This window comes from Mytilus galloprovincialis, chromosome 10 (assembly GCF_965363235.1).
Source record: "Mytilus galloprovincialis chromosome 10, xbMytGall1.hap1.1, whole genome shotgun sequence".
NCBI lineage: Eukaryota > Metazoa > Mollusca > Bivalvia > Mytilida > Mytilidae > Mytilus > Mytilus galloprovincialis.
In genome coordinates, this window is record NC_134847.1 from 56,597,312 (window position 1) to 56,604,425 (window position 7,114).

A 7,114-nucleotide genomic window follows, 5' to 3' on the forward strand; every position below is an offset into this window, starting at 1 on the left:
GCTATTAAACCAAGAGTTCTTTAGTTTTCTATGTTGTGTCATGTGTGCTGTTGTTTGTTTGTCTTTTTCATTTTTAGCCATGGCGTTGTCAGTTTGTTTTAGATTTATGAGTTTGACTGTCCCTTTGGTATCTTTCGTCCCTCTTTTATGTAACATTATAATATTGGTATTGTTTAATCGCTATTTTTTTAAACATTCATATTTGATTAAAAGATTGTTTAAAGGTCCGTTCTGTTTCATACTGCTTTCGGTTTTTCACCATTGTTCTAAAAATAGAATAGTTCCGAATAGATCCGAATGAATGTAAACAAAACTTATAATTATTCCGATGGATCGTTTTTACTTAAATACTGTCTTAAATGTTGTCGTTCTATCACCTTTTCTTCGTGTATGCTTTTCCCAAATAGTAAAACCTAAATGTTTCTGGTATATTGGTGGCGAGGATAGTGATAATATCGATCTTAAATCTGTATTGACAGACAACAGTAATCAAACTTTCATAACATATGACAAAAATAATTCAACCCGATTTTATTACAACCCGTGTTACATGCTCAACAATGGGAATGCAATGTGCAATACAAGTGCGCTGTGCAAAGAAGACTTACTGAATTCTGAATTCGAAAATATCGGGGATTTTTCTGATATAAGAGTAGAAATATTAAGTAATGGTGACTACTATAGAATTGATTATAATGTATTACAGACACCAGTGAAAAAAGGTATTGTATATTATAATTAATTTAATGTCAAATCAAATTTGATTGGAGTTCTTTCAATAGCTTCAATAAAGATGATGTCTGTCAACGATTCAATAATTCTACTCTAATTTGTATAATGTACATCCGTCATCGTAAATTATCATTGAAAGTTTGCGCGCCAGACGTTCGTTTCGTCTGCCAAAGATTCATCAGTGGATGAGATCAGTGGCGGATCCAGAACCTTTCCTAAAGGGGGGGCTCCAGTCATGCTTCAATGATTCCCTATATAATCAACCAAATTTTTTCCCCGGGCCCCCCTGGATCCGCCTACTGATGAGATGCAAGAGATACTAACGAGAAATTCAAACTTGTTACATGTAGATGAAAAGCAAACTGATAGCGCCATGAAAAAAAGGACAAACGGACAAATAGTACTAAATGTACACAAAACACATATAGACATCAGAAGATGTAGTATGAGTGCCAGTGAGCCGTGACAAATATATAACACTATAAGGACTGAGCAACACGAACCCCACACAAACCGGGGTTGTTTTCGAGAAGGGTAAGCAGATCCGGCTCCAAAGGTGACACCTGTTGTGCTGCCGATGTAATTGAATGCACGATGATAAGTCTAATTTGCAATTGGTAGGTCACATTTCGTGGAAGAGAGGTCGGGATTGTGGTTTTGGAAACAGATATATTACATAACGGGCAACCAACTCGTGATGACGTCTGTAATATTTACGTAGGAATATTTCAAATAACCACTTAGAACTCCTGGTTTAATAGCTCCATTGTGAACAGCAACCCTCTATCAAGGAAATCTCAATAGGAAATAAAAGCCTTGTAATATGTTGGTATACTCCATATACATGTACTCGGTATGCAGGTGTTGTTGGAATGTGGTTTCATAGAAATGGACAGTTAACAATTTGGAAGTTGAAATCATCTATTTTATTGTAAAGTTTTGTTTTCAGACGACTCTCATAGTTAATTTCTAGATGTAAGTCTAGATATGAGGCAGACTAAACTGTATCTGTTGTATCCTTTATCTCTAGTTCGATGGGTTAGATGCGTTCAAAATAGTCGCCAAATTTTGAGTTAATAAGTGAGAGAACATCTATATAGCGGAAAGTAGAGTTAAAGAATACTGCTAACTTCTCCTCTTTCTTAGTAAAATGTAGTAAGTATCATACGAATAAAGAAAAACAGTAGACAAGAAAAGGACATAGCTTGTTCCCACTGTGTTTGTTGAAATACACGTGCTTCAAACGTAACAAATATGTTGTCAATCAACTTCAAGCTGCTGATAATGTCAAATGCAGAGGATTTTTGTTTGAGCATTTTTTGTTTGTATTAGTGTTATTAATTACAAGATAATATTTGTCGCTCCCTATGACACATTGTCTATTCTTTTTTATGAAACAAGCAGGACCAACAGTTTCAATTTCTCTTTCAGTTTGAAAAGAGCAAATAACAAAAATACCGAAATTCAGAGGAAAGTTCAAAATGGAACATTCCCAATCAAGTGGCAAAATCAAAAACCCATACACAACAAATGAATGGATAACAACTGTCGCAAAACTGTTAAATGGAGAGTACTTGTGAAAAGGGTAAAAAAGTCCAATGTTTTAATACAATTCAAGATGAAAGAGTCCTAGAGTGTATGTACTCTTAGAGATCTTTGGATGTTTTTAGTTTCCATACCTGATTCACGCCACCTGAAGAATATGTAGTTTCACAATAACTTTAAAGCCTGGCTTTGATTGTTGATGAAACTGATGTTGATAATTTAGAAAGAGTTTTCGTGGAGCACTTAGATGATATAGCAATATAACGTAGTTTGTATGGAAAATTAGACGCTCGAAACACAAAAATGAAAACAAAGACCAATAAAGTATGCATGACCGGTTTTATTTTAAAACATGCATGCAATTCCTCTATGATTTGTTTTTGTAGTTTAGAGTTGGGTACTCTTTATCGAACACTTCAAATTACTGTAATACAGGCATTCGATAATTCATTACCAATAATGTTAGGACAGAAACTGTACGATGATAGAAATTAACAGTTCCAATACATTGATCTACGAAAACGTTTCTGGCTATGCTACTGATAGCATTTCAATTCCTAAGGGTATCCAAAAAGTATTAAAAAACACTAATGTTCCGCTTAAGCAATAAGCCTAGATGAAAGACACACAACATCATGACTAGTCCAAGAACAATAAATAAAAAACTAAAGATTAGATATCAAGTTCGAATACACAAAAAAGATGAATCCGTGTGGCACAGTGTTTTCAGAGATGATTTTCGAGAAAACGCAACTGATAACTAATGAAACTGTGCGATGCTGTCCACAAAGAAGCTATTAAACCAAGAGTTCCAAGTGGTGAAGTTGAAATTATTCTTACATAAATTATAAAGACGCCATGTTTCCCAAATGACGACCGACATTCTGCATTGTCGTAACCACAATCCCGTCCTCTTTTCTCCGAATTTGACCTACCGAAATCTACGAGCTTTCAATTACACGAGCAACACAACAGGTGCCACATGTGGAGTAGGATATGTCTACTCTTTTAGAGATCAACTCCGGTTTTTGATTAGATTCGTCTTTCTCATTCCTTAGTGTTCTATGTTGTGTTTTGTGGTATTTTCGATTGAATAGTTTTAATGTTCATTTGGTATTGTTTTGTCTCACATGCAAACGCAAAGTTCAATTAAAGAAAACTATTTAAAATGAAACTCAACAATGGTTAATTTCGAGATTTTGCAACCTCATAAGATAATTTAGAAGAAACAAATCAGATGTAATAAATAATCTATGACTGATGGTCTCGTACGAGCTCGAAATCAGCAATGCTGTGTGCGTGGACAGGTTTGGTATCTTCCGCTATAAATTGTATGCATTATCAAACAACTCTACACCAAGTCAGTATATCCCAATCAGCTATAGTACACGATCCGTCAATTAACAGATAAGACGAATATTCGGATATCTTAAGATTTTAAATGTCGTCAGAGAGATAGTACTCTAACACATCATATAGCAGTAAACAAATTCCTGAGGGTGAAATTAAAACCTATGTAGTGTCGTTTTCACTCGTTGTAACTCTCTTGGATCAGTTTTTGTTTAAGGAGAACCTCCCAATTAATAAAGGTTCGTTGAAAATTAACATACACGAGCGCTAAGTACAAATTAAGATTTACACACACTATATACGACGGCTTTTGTACTACTTAAAATGGCAAGTTTACAAATAGAAAGTTGAGATGATACAGTTTGATATTAATGTTTACTTCAAGTCGTTTATATGTGTCGTATTGAAGAAAAGATTGATAATGAAGTAGACCTTCTAGTTTAGATATTATCCTAGATATCAAGTGTCCTTGACTATATGATATTTAGGCATTCACTAGGCTCTGAGTTAAAAGGGACATGACATCATTGTTATATCTGAAAGTGAAATTGAAGCAAAGAGAATTAAAGTTTTACAGCGCAAAAAGAAATGTAAAGATATTTTAGGTAATCTTTTGAATTTTCAGATTATATAAATTAACAGCAAATTGAAAAATCCTGATCAGTCAACAAACTACACAAGAGGAAGATCACTTACCGAATTAAATAATTTACTGACTTTGTAACAACATGAGAAATTCTACGGGTGCCACATATGGAGCAGGTTCTGCTAACTCTTCCGGAGCACCTGAAATCACCCCATATTTTGGTGGAGTTCGTGTTGTTTGTGACATTTTGTTCAGGCATTGTTGTCAATATAATGGAATTTGATTCGACTGTCGTACAAGTGAGAGGTTAAACGCTATAAAACCAGGTTCAATTTACCATTTTCTACATAAGAGAATGCCTGTACCGAGTCAGGAATATGACAGTTGGTATCCATTCGTTTGATGTGTTTGAGCTTTTGATTTTGCCATTTGATTAGGAATTTTCCGTTTTGAATTTTCCTCGAAGTTCAGTATTTTTGTGATATTACTTATTATCAAAGACATACAAACGGTACAAAATTTGGAAAATATGGCCAAAATGTGTTTTCTACTACAGGAAGCAAGATAAGCCATTTACAGTTGTAAGTTGAATACTTTTTGGCTCAACAAAACAAAACGAAAGAGGATGCATTTTTTACAGGGATCATATGAAGTATTTAAAAATTTGAAACATTCATTTCACAAACAATTTGCACTTATTTTTAATGTATCCATTGCAGGTAGTACCATAACTTTGGAATGTATGTATATTGATAAACCGCAATTTTACTATAGAAGATCTGACCTTCAAGACAAATACTACTTTTCACTGGCATCAACACGATTCTGTAGAAGTAAATTCAGCATTGGTACAATTATGTGTGTTTCTCTTTTATCCATTGTACTCGTGTATCTAGTCGTAGGTGAGTTTCAATATAAATGTTTCCAACAGTGATTTGTCTTTTTATAAAAATGTAAAATAAAATTGTATTTGTGCTAAGCTAGTCCAAGGTCTTTTTTTTTTGTAACATTTCTTTAACCAAAGAAAAATTCGTATCTTATTGTTAATTCATAAGGCAAAAGAATGAGCAGTTATTCGTGGTACTTTTCAGGCCATCTTTAAATTAATTTCCAAATCTAAATCTAATTTCTTAATTCAGTGTAAAACATGTTGTAGTTAATTTTTGACTTTTTAAATTTTTAAGAGGTTAAAATGTTTTTAATACGATTTTGACGATGAAATTAAAGCTTAGAGGAGGACAACAATTTTAGAATTTGCTATCGACTTTCTTAAGTGAAAATGATAAAAAAATATTTTTTTAATGACACACTAATATCAATACTTAATCTGAAATTTCCTTTTCCAGGTATACTATACAAGAAAGCTGTATTAGGAGTGTCTGGCCTACAACTTATACCTAATGTCACTTTTTGGGCAGCTCTTCCCGGTTTAATAAAAGACGGATACTTGTTCTTTATAAGCCCATGTATTGGGAATAGAAGAGAATATGATAATTATGAACGTATTTAGAATAAGAATTTGCTGGTTGTTTTAGAATATAATGGTAAATGAAAGCCATGAACAGTTGAAATCCAGACTTAGTGTGTTATACTTCATAAAATAATCAGATCTGGAATGATCCCATATGAGATAACTTTCCACCAGATAGACGAAAAGGTTAGAAACTATAGGTCATCGTATTACCTTCAATGATAAGCCACACATCCACTTTGTCGCATTCCAATTTTGGTGGTGCGTATGTCTCTAAACAGTAAACAGTTATCTTACTTGGTGATACAATTGAACCACTTCAAACCAAAATTTGGAGAAGAAACTTATGTAACTTCAGTTTTATTTATCTAATTACATTATGAGTAAAATGATTCCATATTTTGAAGTATAATGTTAGATTAAATAATTACAGTCCTTTTAGCGTATTTCATCCCTCAACTATATGTTACATTAGAAATAATTAAGCATTATTGTAATTGAGATAAGGTCAAAATTGACGAAATAGCAGAAGTCTACATTTGTTAATTTACTAATAGATTTCATATTTTTTCCAGCTGCTACTTTGTTTTAAAAACTGTTTAAAGTTTTGACATGCATATGTCTATCATGTTCGTTTCAATATAGTTATCTTTGTATGACCCGTTGTTCATTTAAATATAGTTACCTTTGTATGACTCGTTGTTCATTTAAATATAGTTATCTTTGTATGACTCGTTGTTCATTTAGATATAGTTATCTTTGTATGACTCGTTGTTCGTTTAAATATAGTTATCTTTGTATGACTCGTTGTTCATTTAAATATAGTTATCTTTGTATGACTCGTTTTTCGTGTTTATTTGTTCATCTATGTATTGATTTTTGGTGCATCTACTGAAGTCTTTCTTATATTAATTTATTTATTTGATTATGGTTTTATTTATTTTTTATGCTTTCAAAACTTTTTCATACTATTAAAATATATCGTTTGAATTTGTTAATGTTATAATTCTTTTTCGTAAAACATTGTTATATATTTGTACAATTATATTGCTATTACTATCGACAATAACTGATGATATATCCCTATCGCTCTCTAACCGCTTATATAGCTGGTCAATTGCACTGATATTTTGAGAAAAAAAAGGTTGTATGATTATATGTGGCACCATGTGGTACCATATCTGTTAACACTGTCAACAATAACGTCACATGATTTTATACCTGAGTATATGTCCCATTAAATTTGTTTACATTGCAACCAATAGTGTCGTACGATTTTATGTTTCTACCAGTCCGCTCGACACCTGTTTATTTACACTTAAAGCGATATTGGCGTAAGTTGTATGTGTCTATCTGTCTGCTTACACCCTCGGCAAATGTTGTGTGATTATATATTCTATCAAATCTTGTGATTCTGGCATCATTTGCAC

General features: G+C 32.8%; 1 long non-coding RNA gene across 1 annotated transcript; it reads left to right on the top strand.

Moving 5' to 3' along the window:
• The first annotated feature begins 304 nt into the window (after window positions 1-304).
• LOC143047911 (uncharacterized) lies at window positions 305-6,682 on the top strand. Its single transcript, XR_012969694.1, has 3 exons — window positions 305-722; window positions 4,933-5,115; window positions 5,560-6,682. It is a non-coding gene; the product is annotated as an uncharacterized LOC143047911 (long non-coding RNA).
• The last annotated feature ends 432 nt before the right edge of the window (window positions 6,683-7,114 follow it).